This window comes from Syngnathus floridae, chromosome 8 (genome assembly GCF_059516105.1).
Source record: "Syngnathus floridae isolate MCC-2025c chromosome 8, RoL_Sflo_1.0, whole genome shotgun sequence".
Classification (NCBI taxonomy): domain Eukaryota; kingdom Metazoa; phylum Chordata; class Actinopteri; order Syngnathiformes; family Syngnathidae; genus Syngnathus; species Syngnathus floridae.
The window spans coordinates 11,242,422-11,260,494 of NC_142420.1; the positions used below are offsets into that span (position 1 = coordinate 11,242,422).

An 18,073-nucleotide genomic window follows, 5' to 3' on the forward strand; every position below is an offset into this window, starting at 1 on the left:
TGCATTGCTAATGACTATTTTAATCTGTTATCCTGCCTTTGAGTGTGCGAGTGCGTGTGTGTGTGTGTGTGTGTGTGTGTGTGTGTGTGTGTGTGTGCGTGCGTGTGCGCAGAAAGCAAACAGCTACAAGAGCAGTAACAAGGTCAATACTAATGTAAGTACCTTTTTATTTCCCCAGCCACTCCATGTTGGATGTGCAAAGTGTGTTTGTCCCGCAAAGCTACTAATGACCATAAAATCTTTATATTGCTTTTGTATTGATTTACTCATCCACAGGTGGATGGTGGCTCCATAGCCGGTACTTATGGTATTAATTGTCACTTACTGTGTGTGGCAATAAAAACATGCTATGGAGCTTCTTATCTCCATAAAGGTGGATTTGAGAGTAATTACTTTTTAGGGTTTTCAGAAATTGTAATGGCACAGCATGGTACGCAAACAAAACATGAGTTATGAGAATAGATTTGTGCTGCCACAACAAAAAAAAAACATTACAACAATATGGATGACTTTGAAAACTATTTATAGTGGATATAAAGTCAACACAGTCCAGCCATAAAAATGCCTAATTAAGAAGGAAAAAGCCTACTAGAACATATGAAGTTCTGAACGTTTTTATTTTTAATTAATTAATTTAAACTAATTTGATAACATGTCTCAAAAAGCATCAGTTTCCGGTTTATCATCTAGCTAAAAAGTGAAAATAAAACAAGACAAGGCAAAACAAGTTTAGCTGCTTTGATTCTGGTAACGAAGCAGACAAAGCCTCATTGTGATATATCGAAAAAGTGAATATGCATCCATTCAGATGAGAAAAGCAATATATGAAATGGGAATATATGAAACATGAGCAAGGAGAGTAAACACAAAGAGCGCAAGGAGCGGAAAACGACGCTACGACTAAATTGCTTCGACGCCGCAGATGCGCTTTTGACAGTGGCAATATTCCTCTGATACGCTGTTTAGTTTTAATAGGAACCCTCGGCTCAAATATGAGCCGACAAACACGGCAAGACAAACATGATGAAATATACGCCACCAAATAGAGACGCGGCGGTGCTGCGTGGGTGAAGCCAAAGCGCAGAACAAACACAATTCTCATATAACTCCGAGTGCGGCCAAGTCTCAGCCCAAACACAGCCAGCGATTGCCGTGACTTTAACGTTGGTGGCTGCCCGTCGCAGATTGAAATCGCGGATTTTCGCCCCGTACACGTTTGAAGAAAATGAGTGGATTCGGGATCAAGAGACTTTCTGGTGGAATTTAAGTCTGTTTGAGGATTAGGACTTCTTCATCCTGTACAAAGCCTGCCGAGAGCCGCACGCTAGCCCTCAGAGGCCCGCCTCACTTGCGCACGGCACACACAGATGCAGAGGTGATAAAACAACACCAGGGCCAGCGAGCGGTGTTTTGAGCGAGGGGCTTCATAATAAACAGGGGGGGGTGAATGGAAAACTTTTTCAGTTTTAGGAGATAAGAGAACAAAACTCATTCAAAGTTACGGCCAAAAGTATAGATAGCAAAATCAATATACATGCATTGAGAATGGTATTATGGACATTTTAACAGCACATACGTATTTGTCCATATAAAAATATTGTTGTCATCCATCTGTTTAGGAGGTGCATGCGAGTAAGGTAAAAAAAAAATTGAAATTGGACCCAAGGCCTTTAAGCGTTTGAGTAAGTGTGACTCTTGACACCCTCGCGCTCGTACAGTCTTTGAGCTCTTCATCATCTTGCAGAGAAAAGAAAAAAAAAAAAAAAGAAGAAGAAAATTCCGGCCAACTGACTGAGTGAGACGACGAGTGCGACGGCAGTGGGCAAATGAAGCAGCGAAAGGCTCTTCTCCTGCAGACCGGCACGGCGGGAGAGCGGGCCAACTATAACCACATCAATGGCGAGCTCTCACAGCAAGGACACCTCCCTCAACTTTGAAAATAAAATAAATTAAACAACAAAGGGGGACGCTGACGTTCATGGCCAGTTCAGTTTTGCGCACAAAATAGCTGCAATACACACACGGACACGACAGTCCATTTAATTAGGATTATTGATTCTGTTTTTCTGAAAGCAATAAAAAATAACGCTATAGGCTAACGTTACTGCTGTGATTAACGGCACTATTTCTACAACCAGTGTTTAAACATTCTGTCAGTTCTTGAATGGTTTTTAATTGCCAGAACATTGATGCTACTTTATGTTAGCACGTCTATTTTGTGCTGTTAGCATTAAGCTAGGAGACTTTAGACAGAGGCGAGGTGCAATAGTTGAATACAAAAGTAATGCTAACTCTCAAGCTAGCAAACTTTAGACGGAGGTAAGGTGGAATAGTTGAATACAAAAGTAATACCAACTCTTAAGTCAAGGTACCATCGTATTTCCACAGACAGGGAAATTTAGACCACCCCACCCCTTTCAGTCTAAACCTGGACACAAGCGGGTAGCCATCTTTGTACTTCTCTCGGCATCACACACACATAATCAATAATGGAAAAATATACAGTGCGAAAGGCCGTAGTGGCGGGCGCTGGCTACACGCGGGCGGCAGTGACGAATGATTTTGTGCCACTTCTGACAGCGAAGTGCACTCGGTGAGAGGAGCGGAAGGCCTTTTTAATAGCGCGAGGAGAGAATTAAATCAAAGGTGGGAGGGAGGGCCTCCTCCGAAAGGGAGACACGCCGCATCCTTGGGCTTTAAATCACAGCTCTTCTTAAGACCTTTGCCATATTTCTACATTATACAGGGAAAGCTGTCACCGCTGTCTACGGTAAAGTTTACAAATCATGATTTATCTCAGACGGAACCTCTAAACACCTGTTTGGGGTAAAATAAGCATCGCCTGCTGGATTATTTGTGGACCACAAAGTTTTCTTTGGAGTTCTGAAAGAAGTGCGCATTATGTAGGTATACTCGCTGGCCTCAACAATCCAAACCCTGTCATTTTCTTATTATGATTATTTATGTATGTTCCCACGGGGTGGGACAATTTTTAAAAATAACCGAACTCCCAAATTAATATTGCGATTTAGATTTAATATTTGATTATTTTGTTCTTAATCGTCCTCCATGTATTTTTTTTACAAACAAGCAATACATAGATTTTTTTTTTTTCAACAAACAATATCCGATTTTTATACATAATTTTTAACACGTGAAATATTTGCGTTGGTCCCTCCGTGTGAACCAAAGCACCTCGTTTAGGGTCTCCGTGTGAAACTCGACAAAAGACATCGTTTAACTGCGCCAGCTTTGGTAAACTACAAGAAGTGGCCCAAAAAGCTCGGCAAAGTTTTACAAAGGTCAAAAATTAATCAAACTCATTACCTGTGGAAGAGAAGGATCTCGGTTGCTGCAAACTCATTTAGCAGATTTTTAACCTCTATTTTCTTTGCAAAGGGCTCAAGATTCCCAAAGGAGGGGATGTCCATGACTGCTCATTTACAACTGGAAGTGAATCATAATTATCCTTCGCAGCCTGCAGGAGACAAAAACAACTCTGCTAAAAGAAGGTAGGGAAGAAAAAAAAACTCTGATATTTGTACACAACAACATCATAATATGTCCTCATTTGTATGGTGCCAATTTTGCAAGTGGTGACAGAAGCCCAAACAAGCTTTGTGCTGTGCAAATGGACAAAAGCCACTTGGGCTAGAGAGTGGGAGAAAATCCTTCCGAGTTGCCAGCGAGTGCCACTTTCTCTGGAAAAGAAAAGCGACAGAGCAGACGCTGAACGAGGGGAGCAAGTAAGCCAGGGATGAGGGGGCACTCAGTCTCCCCCTTTCTTGCACCTGCTGAACTTTGGCCAAAAATATATAAATAGATAGATTAAATAAAAATGTGCATTATTCAACAACAAAAAAGATTAGATAATATGTGAGGTGTATTTTCTGCAACAAGAAGGAATGGTCATGGGGGGCGGGGTGGGGGGCAAACATGATGAAAAACAAAAGAACAGTTCATGCTCTGAGGGAATTCCAGGCTGTAAATGTGCACAATATTGCACATTATATACATGTCATTTGTGAGTGCACTCCAAGTGACGCAGTGTCAAATCTGTGTGACAGATTTAGGTGAATGCTGGTGAATGCAGGGGCTGCGTGGGGCGAAAGCGGCTTAGGGCTAACTCGCGCCGCCGGGACCAGATCGAAAAGCAGGCAGCGAGGAGCCAGCAAAGACACGCTACAATCTCACTTTTTTTTTCTTTTCACCTTCTTGTGTGTGTGCATATAATATTACTTCAGAATTGTTGTCTTTACTGAAAGCAAAAATAATGTGTCGTTAGCAAATGATACAAAGGTGAAGGCGTTGTCATACTGTAATTACAGCGACGTCAAACGGGAACATAACGTGGTCATCTGGTGACCAAATCAGAAATGCATGAAGTAATCTCAAGTGACTTTACATGAGACACATGTGGAAGTCTCGAGGTGGTGCGCAGTTGGAAAGAATCCGGGTTGCAAGTGTAATGTCGCCCTCTTTTGGAGACTGACGCAACGAACACCCCCGAATTGATTTTACGCACACCAAAGGTCGTGAAACTTTTTTACACTATGAACTGCCTGTTAAAAAAAAATAAAAAATCTCTCCACATTTCACCACCATGCCCTACTTTGAAACAAAGTCCACCCGAATAGTAGGAAAATTCAACTAAATATTTTAAGTTTTTTGGTAAAAATGGCTTTCTGCATTCCACAACAAACAAGTTTACGCAGTGATTCTTGTCAGTGTACCTCGTAGGTATAGAAATGTAAACAAACATTAAAAAGATTACTTGGATCAAATAACCAATATTTTTCAGACCAACGAAGTGTGCATGTACGACCTGTATAGTCTGCAGGAAGACCCTGACACCTAGTGGACAAATAATAAACTGCAGTGCTGCAGACACATTTTGGACATTTAAATGCAGAGCTCATCCATTTTCAACACCATGAATGACTCTGCAGATCAGCCCAATCACCACCAGGGGGCATTATAACCTCCAGTACTGACTGCAGTGGCTTGCAGCGTACAATCAAGTTTACTTTAATAAGACAAGCTAAGGGGTAACACAGTGTCGAGTGCTTAGCAGATTTGCCACACAGTTATGAGTTCATTCATTTCAGTTTTTACAAATCACAGCCTTTTGTGCATTGGTGTGCATGTGAATGATCCTTTGTTTATATATACAATGCATGCGACTGACCAGCTCTGAGTCGAGGGTGATGGGACCCTGACAGTGGGCGAGGTGGGACCCTGACAGTGGGCGAGGTGGGACCTGCCTGCAGGGCTCTGACATGATGATAAAGCTGTCATGTTGCTACAATGGATGTAATGTGAAGGACAGCTGCAGCTTGTCAACTTAGACAGTAGCTTGACTCACAGTCTCCTGGATCTTCTGTGCAAACTGATGAGCAATTACATTCAGGCATTTTTTTTTTTTGATGTGTTGATGTGGGCCATTAAAAAAATCATAATTCAATCACAGCATATACTCAATAAAGTGAAAAACTTCAATGTGGGCAACTAAAAAAAATAGTTGGTCAACCGAGCAGCACATTACGTGATGAAGTTTAAATCCAATAAGGAGACATTTTCAGTAGACAGCAAGTGCAGTAAAAAAAATGGCTGCCCACTGAGATGGCTTAAAATAGGTGGATTTTTTTTTTTTTTTACCTGACATCGTGTTTCAAAGCAGCAACGTGCCAAGATTTTCCCCAAATTGCAGTCTGCCAAAATGCCAAATGTGGTTGGAATGGCCACTTGAACCTGAGCACAGAAAGTCTGGTCAAGAAATGAAAAAAAATTCACTAGTAAGGTCGGAAGAATTCTCTAAGTCGACACATCAAAATTCCAACAAAGACCCACGCTTTTTTTTTTAAATCCAACCAAGATGGCGGCGATGCTTGTGATAAGAGCATTTCACCAACAGAGCGCAGTGTTGTCATAATCATATGCAAACTAGTCAAAAGATGAAAATAGATTAGAGATGAATTGAGACAATGATGGATGCGGTAAAGTTGCAATTGTTTAAGTAATATGTATGGAAATCGATGAGCAGCTGTAAACAGAGTGGGACCAACAACTTTAATAATAATAATAATGGCTCTGTTAAAAGAAATTGACTCTTCAATTCCATTAACAAAGAAATATTTGACTCATCATGAAGAGGGCACTCACACATTTCAACATTGTGTCGACACTGTACCTCGAGCAATAATGATGTGATCAATCACAAAATTTATGTTCTGTTCCTATTCCTATAAAAACGACCGAGAACAACACTGCACCCATACCAAGAAGTGTTTCTAAGATTGGCAATCTGATGCAGTGTAGTTATTTATATGCCACAGCAAACCACACACATACATTTGTTATTATAGTTAAATGACATTTATTAATTCGAGCTTCATTAAAACAATTATGTTTCATTTCAAATTTTTTGTGGCTTTATCACAGAAAATGAAAAGAAGTACACAAAGTACACCATGGATTTGTACTGGTGTCAACATCTGGGTGTGTCGAACAACAGCTACTTCCACATATTGATTCTCCCCAATGTCACGTGAATTATTTATGGTGGATGTCGAATCGACAGCAGGTTTACAGTGGGAGCAGCGAGTGGGATTATGCAGGATGCCGAGAAACACTTCCCTGCTGTGAATGGCGGCCTGCACTCGGCGTCAGAATGGGAAATCGTCTACACCTGACAGGGCTCGTCTGACGAGAGCGCCGCGTCTCATTATTAGCACCTCATTATGTCTTCGACTATGTGTGCATGCAAGTGTGTGCGGGAGAATTATTAGCGTGTGAACGTGCAACTCTCTGGCATGACATTTTCTTTTTTTGGATGACACTTATATGAGAGATGTACAATTTCAAAACTGACCAAGCGACAAGGGAAGGGTCGAGCACGGTCTTTTACCAAATGTGACAACCCGCTGACCTTTCCCGCGAGTCTGTCGTTGTCTCACGTTGTCTCTCACAATGTCTTTTCGCCTTATCGTCAACTTTGCTCCTCTGGCTCCGCTTTGAGATACGAGTGAACCAACTTGCAAGCTAGCAAGCAGCTGAATTGGCCCCGGTTGAACTTTGCCTTAGGAAAGTCTGCAAGCTTGATGCTAACACACAACGCAAAACACAGCAAACAAGCTAACAAATAGCATTCTAGTAGGAAGTTATTTCATGCCACTCTCTTCTTCCAAGTCAGTACGGCACATGTCCACACTTCTTCGTTGGTTTAGCTGCGTAACGTTCGTGTTTGGAAACAACCGTGAAATGCATTTTCTATTGCCTTCGGTCATGTGTCTATCAGGATACATATTGATTTTGAATCGCCTTCAAGCCCTTGGCTAAAGCACAGCCTTTAATCAAACAGTTGAGTGGAGTTGACTAATATACCACCACTGTCATCTTATGGTCCAGATTCATCATTTCAGTGCAGATGCAATGATTTCAATGGGTGGGCGGGCGAGTGAAACAAGCCGACCCTGCCTTTCACTGACAAGATGTTAATTAGCACAACTGCAATGACCACACAGCCTGGGATGAATGTGCGGCTGCTGTTGCTGCTGCTGCTGCTGATGCCGCTTGGCGGTCTGCTCCATTGTAGCCCCTCTTGGAGTCTCATTGACTCATCCGGCAGCAGCGTTTCCTAGCAACGCCTCTTCAATGTACTGTACAGTATACTTCCCCATCTCATGGGCACATTTAATAATCTGCCTCGCAATTTCCATGTAAGCTTTGTTAAAAGATTTATGCTGCGCTGTTCTTTTTGTGCGGACAGGAGGCAATTCATGTGACAAAACAATGAATTGCAACACAAGTCCAAGGAAGGCTTTTTTCCACCAACTGCGGTTTTAAAAAATGAACATTTCATAACGTGACCTCGGTGTCACGACAACCCCCCCCCCCCCCCCAACCCCCCCCCCCCCCCCCAACCCCCCCCCCCCCCCCCAACCCCCCCCCCCCCGAGTGCAACTCGCGCGTGCGGATGTGACACAAAAGCAATGCCCTCCGCCCTCGCTCGGCCGAGCCGGAGAATTACTGCGCGTTCGAGTGCAATTATGCGGCACATCGCACTGAAAGACAGGAGTGCATCGGGGGCCTGAGAGCTAAGCAGGTGAAGTAGCCAGAATTTGCTGGTGATGAATCACGTATATTGTTGTTCCCCGAGTCTGGCTGTGAGGTTTATGACCCTTTAAAGGCTCCTCATCACTCGCTTGACAGACAGTATATATTCTCCGGGGGCGGCCTGTGACTCCCGCTGCCTTGTGAAATTGCGATATTGCTTGTTGAGGACGTTGTCGGGAACGGCTAGCTGCTAAGCTACATATCAGGCTAATTGACTAATTGCTTTACTTTAAAGCTTTGTTACAGATGCAGCTGTATAAATAAAGTTGGCACTTAACTTTCAGCATCCAACATCTTCTCAACATTTTTTTGTTGTGGTTTTCTTGTTCTTCCCCCTTACTCAGCCATTCTTTCTGTCTCGCTCCATTCAGCTGTTTCTCTCTGGAGTCTTTCCATCAGGTTAAAAGAAGGAGAAAAAAAAGATGCTGTGTTGACTCCCATCTGGCAGACTTGAGTCTTACCACACAGCACTCGGAAGCTGAGTTAATCAGCAATCCTGTAAAAAGTAACACCACTACCAGAAGCATAAGGCATTGTGATAAAATACCAAAACGCATTGTGCATAGAAAGATTTTAGTTTAGGTGAAATGGCGTGACTTTGTACGTTTGTAAATGTCTTGGATGGTAAAAGATGTTAACAGAGTGTGCCGTTCCCTTTTGGTCGCAGGCATCTTGCATGCTTAACCACTTTTTAGTGTCACTTAGGTGACACTGATAATACGGCATTGAGATAAGATTCTGTGCAAAAATATGTCTAATTAATATTTTGCAAAGCCGCCCACACCCCCATAACATTCATTGACTCACTACTTAGTAGTACCGAAAATTTTCTGAGTGCATTTGTGTAGTTTTGCTGAGGGACTGATTAGTGCTGAGAATAATGTTAGCTTGCGATGTAATTAGTGGATGTTCAGTCCCGCGGAACCGTCAATGTCGGACAGCCTAAAGGTCAAACAAGTTGGAATTTTAGCAACATTTTTTTGAAGGTAATAAAGTTGGATCATAATGAGATCACATGACTAGGAATGACCACAAAAAAGACACATGCTAATGCTAGTTAGCGGTGTTGCTTTCCCTCGTTTTGTATTTTGTAAAATAACAAATGTTTTCAGGAATTTTGTTAGGTTGAGTTGTTTTCCCTACTCTTTATTGGGATTCTTACCGTGTACAAAATGTTCCAAAGCAGCAGTCAAGTAGTAATCCAGAGGATGAAGCAGCATTAATCCTCTGTCCCATCAACTAACCTCTTGGCATTCGTTGGGGCTTTTTCGGGGGGGGTGGCGTGGAAACATCTTGTCTCGTTAGCGGCCACTTAGCCACTAAGCTAAGTCAACAAACCAACGGCTTATAAAACTCTCCACTTGATCGAAAACTCTCCCAAAACACACCAGAGTAAAAGTGAACACACTCAAAGTTCACAAATTAAGTCAGAAAACAAAAATATGAGAAATATTCGGTATTATTTGTCAGTGTACCTTCTCCGAAAAGTTATATAATTTGCTAGCTTTTCTTCTTCTACTACTTCTGCTTCCAATTCGTATATGTGAAGTAGAACAACGCCACCTATAGGTGACAAATAAAGTTCATTTAAAAACAATGTGTGAACTCCTAGGAATAATTGTATAAAGTAAATAAAATTATTTTAAACACCAAAAAGCTGTCATAAGTCACTCAAAATAATTAGCTAGGGCTGGACACTGTTTGTGTTAAAGGACCACCTCGGTTTGTTCAGGTGCCAACCTTCAAGGCCATCTTCACAGGAGAGGAGAAAATGTGAGGAGAAAGTGCCAGTCAGCAGCAAGAACACACAGCAAGGTGATTAAAGTGGTCCTGAAGGCCTTTTCTGGGACCAACAGATTAAGACGATATGCCGGTCTCTCATCTTCCTCAAAGCTGGAGCCATTTGATGTGGGCCCCAACACTGCAGCTCGTCTTTAGTCGGCATTTTTTCACAATTACAAACACACCTATTTAGGTGTGAATATAGTCGACGATAATTTGAAAGACATGATGACGATGGCAGTTTTAATAACGCAATTGCAGGTTCATCCGTTTGCTGGAGCATTTCTTCTCATTATCGTCTCGGTCACGGGTGAGCAATTTTCTGCGATGCCTGCATTTGCCACCTGGGGGCGACATTATGCAGACATATGCAAAGACACATGAAGAGTTTCACTACTGACTCAAAAAGAAGCAGCGATTTTTTTTCAATTTCCGCAAAGGATAAATAATATATGTGTTGTTGGAAAGTATTAAAACACTTCCACATAAATGCAGTTTCATCTATTGTATTTAGCATTATTTGCTAGCATTAAGGTAAACAGACTTTCAGCAAAGCTACGTAGCTCTAGCGCTCTCTCTCTCGCTCTCTCGCTTTCTCTAGCGCTCTAGCTCTCTCTCTCTCAACTATTTTAAATTAAACAAGGACCCTACAAGATGATGAAAACGATTATCAATTTTATAATCGATTAATCGTCGTCTCCTCCAATACAGACAATGTTATCAGTTCAGAAACGAGTATACACGCTGAAGCTTGATGTTCTTGAAATTCTGCTCAGCGCTTGATTTGGTCTCATGAAATTTTGATGCCCGTACATGGAATGTGCATCCATCACATTGTATGAGCATGTGCATGTTTTATATGCCATTCATATTGTATGGGCGAAGGTACAGTAGCAGTAGCCTATATGCGAGCAAATGTGCTACAAAGGCCGATTACGTATTCCTCTTCCATATGTCCCTCGTACATCACTCGAGGGGATAATCACATGAGAGTGAGTCGCTCTTGACCCCGCCATGCACATGATTTTAATAGATCATAAATACTCTTCTAATTTGATCAAATTAGCGGCTAACTGTGCCGCCTTGATGACAATGAGGTGCAGTTGTAAAGTTTGTCAAATTACGTCAGACTTTTTATAGCTATTATTCACGGTAATTTCCAATTTTGGGTGCAGTGGAGCAAATGATTTGATGATGTTTTTGAAGGCATTCAGACAAGCAAGGTTTGGCTCCCTCCTTTTCTCTGCACATGCACAGACAGCCATTGTGCCGCACATAGATGATGCCATTAGCACAGATGCATTAAACATGAGCCATGAGCTGGGCACTGGAATAAAATGAAACAGATGGTAAGCATATTTTGAGCTGAGCCAGGGTGATTAATTCACACGATGATGACACAGCATCGCCTGCAACAGCGATGAAAACCTGAGTAGAGAAAAAAAACATCTCGAAAACAAAGTTTGACTGGAAGTGATACGGATCTCAGTCCAGTAGTGCCTTGTGATATGAGTTTAGTTTCTTCCGTGACCCGGCTCACAACTCGAATGCTTGTATGTGAAATCATCGCTTTGAGTTATTCTGTTAATTGTCATTAATTATAATAATTTTTGTTTATTATGAACGAAAGTCATTTATTAAAGCCGAATAGAACTGCTGAACTTTATTCAGCCACATTGTACTTTAAAGGGGTGTGCACGCTTTTGCAACCACATTATTTCACTTTGAAGGGGAGTGCACACTTTTGCAACCACATTATTTCACTTGTTTACTTTTACTTCCCGTCTGAAAAACCTTTTAGTCTTTCATTCCACATGAGTAGTAGATGTTTTTGGTCACTGGAAAGAGCAGGCTAAAATAAAAACGGATTTATTCATCATCGCTGAGCTTTCAAATTTCCTCCTGGCTGAGTGGCACCTGCATTACACGTGTTCCCACAAGGAGACAGCAAAGTGAAGAGGTGTGACAGTCAGCTTGGACAGCAGCATCTTTCCAGATAGTGTTTCCAGAATGTTTGTCCTTGAGGGGACGCTTGCCTTCACACTTAACTGTCAGCGTAAATACAAGCAGGCAGAACATTTGACGCTTCATTCCCTCAAGTATACAGGCTGCGGCCCGAGGTTACAAAGCATACATACACTTTTTATTGTCATTAATTTCTATTTCATTTCATCTCCTCGCTTTCCCCCAGAAAACTTTCTTCTCCTTTCAATGATGATGGACGGTGACATTTCATGACAAGGCAACAACGCCCAGTCAGCCAAGTCATTAGTTGTCCCACATGAGAATACTTTTGGCAGTCAAACTTTTCTTTCTGACTGTATTAAACATTACACGGAAAGAATGATTTATTCCAGCTGACAAGCAGCCCATAATTGAATGTAGCCTTGCGAAGCCAAAACTTCACTGGCACAAAGACGCCTATTTTCCATTGGATCCCAATTATGAATGTTTGCCTCCATTTACTTTTTAGTATGCTAATGACGTACAGTGACACAAGGGGAAAGCGAAGAAGGGTAAAAAGCAAGTTTTAGCGAGCGATAATTAACTGCTATGCTTACACAGCCTCGCTCGCTGCTCACATGCTTTCTAATCGACTTCATCAAATGTCTAGACAGAGAAAGAGTTCCTTTGTTGTTTTTCCCGCATTGAAAAGACTGCAATTCATCCCACTTAACGAGGAACCTATTGATGTGCTTAAGCGGTACAACAGTATTTACTAAGATAACCGACCGATAGATTATTCAAATTTACGTTATAATGAACTTCATCTGACTGGAGGTGAGAACAAAAAATGAGTTACTTCAAAATCATCAGCTCATTTTCTTTCCCTTGTCCAGTATTGATATTTGACTGCAAGCAAGTCTTTGGCGCATACATGACCTCGACAGAAGACGTTGAGAGGAGAATGCAAACAGTGTCTTGGGACATTTTACAAAATCAGCGGCTTGATTGTGAGTGTCGACGGGAGGCTGGATTCTTGCAGCAAAGCAAAAATGAGGCTGCTGCTCTATTTTTCTAGAACATCAAAAATGCATGCGTGGGGCTAGCTAGTGCATCATGAATTGCATGTTGAGGGCTGGTCAACTAATGGATGTGCTCTTTAATATATTTATTTGTTTGTTTGTTTATTTATTTGATATAGACATCAGGAAAAACACCGGACAATCCACGTGTTGCTTTAAAGTCCTTGTAAAGGGAAAATAAATGGGCCTTGTAAATTTGACACACTAACGAGAAGTGTTGTTGGGAGCCTTGCCAAATTTTAATGATATATATAAATGTCTTTTGCAGCCAATTACGATTTACCAATCACGTGACGGGATCAGAACAATCCCCCCCCCCAAAAAAAACTATTTAATGATCGAGCAGCCAACTATAAATTTAGCGAGAATCGCAAATCCTCTTTTTGTAAGGCTATGCTAACAGCTGTGCATGTTTACTTGCAAAATCAAACCGCTGCAACGTGATGATAACAAAAAGAGCAAAGAAACATGCCAAATAAAAAACGGCGCTGGTGTCAGGAGCAATTCATTTTGCTTAGCATTTGCGCACGCTCAACTGCTTTTTTGGCAGCATTCGAACACCCAACTACCTGGGGAAGAGTCCAAGACTGTAAGCAAGGTAACAAATGGAACACATTAACAACTCTAGAAATATTCAGCCCGGTGCCAGAAGAGACACAGACACGGCGGCCAAAGACACGAATCTAAGGACGCTGTTGAAGGAGACAGACGGAGTCAAAGTGTCTTTCAATCCAGTGCTTACTTAAAAATGCAATTAAGAATTAAACCCTTCCTATATGGAATGCATACTGTACTTAGAATAGCTCGACATTTACATTAAGTATGGGATCTGTGCAACATCCGGATGCCGCGTGTTCCAATTGCGGTTGCTAGGTAACAAGGGCTTCAGGGGGATATCCTCGTTATGAAGTATTAAAAAGTGTCACTAATAGCTAATTTGATTCCGATGCATGCGTGAAATGTAAGTATGCGCATAGCCGGCGCGCGTGTGTGTGTGTGTGTGTGTGTGTGTTGTGGAATTTCAAACAGTATACACACATCGCAGAAGAGGACTGCCTGCGCAAGGTGTGAACTGTTTTGTGAGCGAGATGGGAGAAAAAAAAAAATAAAGTTACGGTCTATGTGTCATATTGGTAGAGAGAAAGGCTTGCGTGGTTGCGCTGTACAGTTTATGTGCCGTGCGTGGCCTCTCTCATCAAACAGCCGACAAGCCCGCATCCTAGTGTGAACGGGCTTATTTTTAGAGCGGAGAGCACTTGTTTTATTTCCGTCCTAGCGGCTCTGCCTGGAGCGCCGCAATTATTTGATGCCCCTTGTATGCCCCGTGAAGTCATTTTCCTCAACGCGTACAGCCCAGCACATGGGCAAACAAAGGCTGCTGTGATTTAGGAAGCATCACGGAAGGAAGCATCCCTGCTGGTTGGGTTTGTTTGCTGCGCAAGCCTGCATTTTGGGTCCTTTTCCCTTAACAGATGGCGGGGGGGTAATCAATCCAAATACACACGACAGGCATCAGCAATGATGTAGACATTGATGTCTTTATAGCTGGATTCAAGTTATGGATTCATGGATATTTTCAAAATGTAGTTTTAATAAACTATTGTTTTTGTAATGGCACTTTAAGATGATTTTAGAATTTGCTTTTCATCACCAATAATAACCCTGCCACAAGCAAATATTTTTTTTTAGCCAAAAAGAAAAAAATAATAATAATGTAAATTTTGCGTACCGTAAAGAAGAGCGTTTAAATAAACTGCTTGCATAAAATGAGGCTTCATAAAAGGAAATAAAATCTATCAAGCCATGGTCTGTGCTCTCAAACACTGTTGGCTGAATGCCATCTGAAATACATAATAAATACATAACAAAGAAAAACTCAATCAAATACAACTATTATGGCCTGAATAATGGTTTCTACTTTGTCAAGTCAGTCTAATAATCATCTACTGTCCCCAATTGGACATCATTCAGGCAACCGGCAGATCCTGCACTGCTTCTGCCTTCCGAGCAAAAGGAGGTTGACAGTTGCTCATTGATCTCAATGGCGCACATCAAATGGGAGGCGGCAGATAAGCAAGCGTCGGCCTGGCGCAGCTCCGCCATCCCACGGACAGAGAGCGGGTGGCTTACGCCGCGATGCGTCCTTCTCGGCCTAAAGCGCTGATAGATGGATTTTGACTTCGGTGCAAAATGAGCTGTTTTGCAGACGCCCACACCCAGTTATCTTACAAATACAATACGGCAGAGACGTCTGTTGTGACTGTGTGTTTGCGTGTGAGTGTGTTTGTGTGCCTTTCCATCTACTGTGCAAAGACAAACAGATGATGGAAGTCTTTTTTTGGAGTCGGGGCGGTGGGGGTGGGGGGGTTCTAACATGCAAGAGAAGAGGTGTATCCCTCGGTGAAGAGCTTTCTGGAAAGCAGTTATATCATTTCCAAAATGAATTATCAAAGCTCTTTATAAAGGCAGGATTGGTGGCAAGGGTTGATGGTGAGGGGGGGCAAAAGTGTAAATGTGAAACGAGTTATGACAGAAAGTGTCAAGGGTACAGAGGAGCCGTCTCCTCCTGTGGTGTTGGCTTTTCCACTCGCTCAGCCATTTTAATCTTGCTCCCTTCTTAATAGCAGTCTTGCCTGAGACGACTTTGATCACTGTCATTCTGCAAAGTTACACCATTGTGACAAATGCATTATTCATTCCTCCTCTGTGGCCTGTAGTGCAATTCTCTCATCCGCCTGTCACTTCCCCCTTTTGTCCCGTTTGCTCTCACAGGATGGCACTCCACAATGAGTGAGCAATGATTCATAATACGCAATTAAAACTATCAAGCCCTTGATAACTGAAACAGGAACACCATTAAAAGGCATATACAATAAATGAAAATGGCTATGCAGTGTTTAAAGAAAGAGCTAAATCAATTCTGAGCAAGTCATGCTACCAAAGTAGCTACCAAGCTAGCGAGTTAACAGTGCTAATGCTAGCTTAGCACTACTAGCGCTGCTATTTTGTTATGTTCTCTGTGACAACAATTCACTTTCACAATCATGTCATTCAATTATCATACATTGTAGCGAAGTGAGGCTACGTTTGAATCTTGCTAACGGTTTAAAAACTGTAATTGATTCTTGCTTTTAGGTCTTGCTTTTTGGTCAGACATTGTGTTTCGACTTATATTCTGACTACTGTTTTCCAATCCAGAAAAATGTTTTGTGAAAGATTGTGTGTTGTACTCTATCGCCGCATTCCTGTTATATTTCCTTCATATTTGTTTTATGATGCCGATATTTCCTACGCGCCTCCTCCGAGAGTTCTTCATTCTAGTTTATGACCGCACAGAGCACACGGGAGTCTTAAAATGCTGATTCCACCAATTTAAGAATGATCACTACATAACAGCTTCCGAGTATATATATATATATATATATATATATATATATATATATATATATTTTTTTTTTTTTTTTTTTTTTTTTGGGTGAGGGGGGGATGATATATTTGTGATTGACACTCCAACAAGTGTCCATTTGAAAATTTAACATGCTTCATTCTGAGAGAATAATGGAGAGTTTCTACAATACAGTGCAACAAAGGGCCGCTAATCAGGACTGACAGCAGAGGAGTTGAAGGATAAAGTCAGAAAGAGGTGCTTGACTGTAAAACAAGACAGGATGGAATTGGACAAGAATGCTTTGCCCTCAAAGCTGTAGTTCGCTTTTGGAGTCATGCAGTTATTTGTTGAAGTGGCATTTCCTGGATATTACAATAACGCAGATTCTCGATGCAACACTCGCCATTCTTTTCATCCCAGCAGTGCAATATCAGCTCAGACGCGCAATAACCAATAACAGACATCGTCACTAATTCTAATCATGACTGTCTGCGGTCGGCAAAAGCTTGAGTTGAATGCATTAACAATAAGTTTCACAAAGATAAGCTATTTAAATACTTGTAAAATTAGCTCCGAAATGGCCCACTCATGTTGCTGATTGGGAGATTTGTTTTTTTACCACTTCAGATTGTGTTGGGAATGAGCAGTCGTGTAATCGTAGTACTTGTGCTTTAAATGATGGCGGGAAATCAAATTAGGACGGGGATGTCAAAAGTATATAGCTCTTCAGAACTTGAAGAAATAATTGAACAACGTGAGGACAGCCACACTGAAATAACAATTCCAAGACAAAACCTTTGACGATTAGTATTGTCAAAAAAAAAATCATTAGTCTGATAACTTATTACATATTGCTGCTACTTTTGTTTAGTATCGTTTGGTTAATTAGATCATTCTCAAATTAAACGTTATGCTTGGCGTATGTTTTAATATCACACAAACCTGGCATTCAAACAGGGGTGCGTAGACTTTTGATAGCTGCTGCATCTCCCATTGACGTGTTAAGCGAGACATCTTCACAATCTGGAATAGAAAATGTTTGTGAGTCACTGCAAGACTGTATTTGCGTTTCTCCCGTTATCAGCGGGTCTGTTCATGTTTCTGCTCAGATGTTGTTTGTCATGAAAGCCTCCAACCAAAGATCTTCAGAGCATCTCTCAACTGCCAAACAGCGACCATTTCAGTGCCGCTCACGTCTTCGTGTGTTCGATTCCCGCTTGCTCTTTTAGTTGCAGTTCTAGACGTGTATCCGCTGCCGTGACAAAGATGTCCTCTGTGATAAAGACCGAGCGTATTCCAAGAGCGTGAGCGTTGATTTAGATGGGGCACGGAAGAAATAATGCACTTTGCTGACACTCTCTTTAATCATTTGATTGTTCCTCCTGCTTTGTTTGTTTGTGAGATTCCAAAAAGAGGTTACAAACATGAAGTTAAGAAGTGAATTAACTGAGCTGCCGGGGCTTCTTTCACAGCACTTGATTTTATCTCTGTAAGGCTCCCAAAAAAATAAATAACATTATTTATGCCCTCCCTATGTGTGACAAAAAGAAAGTGCATTGTGAATAATAAGCAGCAGCAGCAGTGATTTCACCAAGTAGGATCAAAACAAGAAAAAGTGCCAGAAGAAAATCTCTCTGGCGATGACACTGGCACAGAAGCCGTTATCTGGCACATTTTAAAAAGAGACGCAGCTTTCTGCATGTATTTTTAATGAGCTAGAAAACGGATGTAAGGCCTCAACAGTGATTATTTCAACAGATTC

At 41.6% G+C, this 18,073-nt stretch overlaps 1 protein-coding gene across 15 annotated transcripts in view; it reads right to left on the reverse strand.

Annotated features, from left to right (window-relative positions):
• LOC148394573 (uncharacterized) overlaps nucleotides 1-9,648 on the reverse strand; it is a 53,157-nt gene extending 43,509 nt beyond the window's left edge. For 12 of the 15 annotated variants that reach the window (XR_015859999.1, XR_015860003.1, XR_015860000.1 and 9 more), the window contains exons 1-3: nucleotides 9,278-9,648; nucleotides 5,659-5,751; nucleotides 3,328-3,478 (exon numbers count right to left, since the gene is read on the reverse strand). The gene's annotated coding sequence lies outside the window, so the exon portion shown is untranslated. Of the gene's footprint in view, nucleotides 1-3,327; nucleotides 3,479-5,658; nucleotides 5,767-6,928; nucleotides 7,875-9,277 lie in introns of those variants that run through there. The other 3 variants (XM_088383606.1, XM_088383607.1, XM_088383608.1) reach the window with 3 other exon arrangements.
• Nucleotides 9,649-18,073: the final 8,425 nt, after the last annotated feature.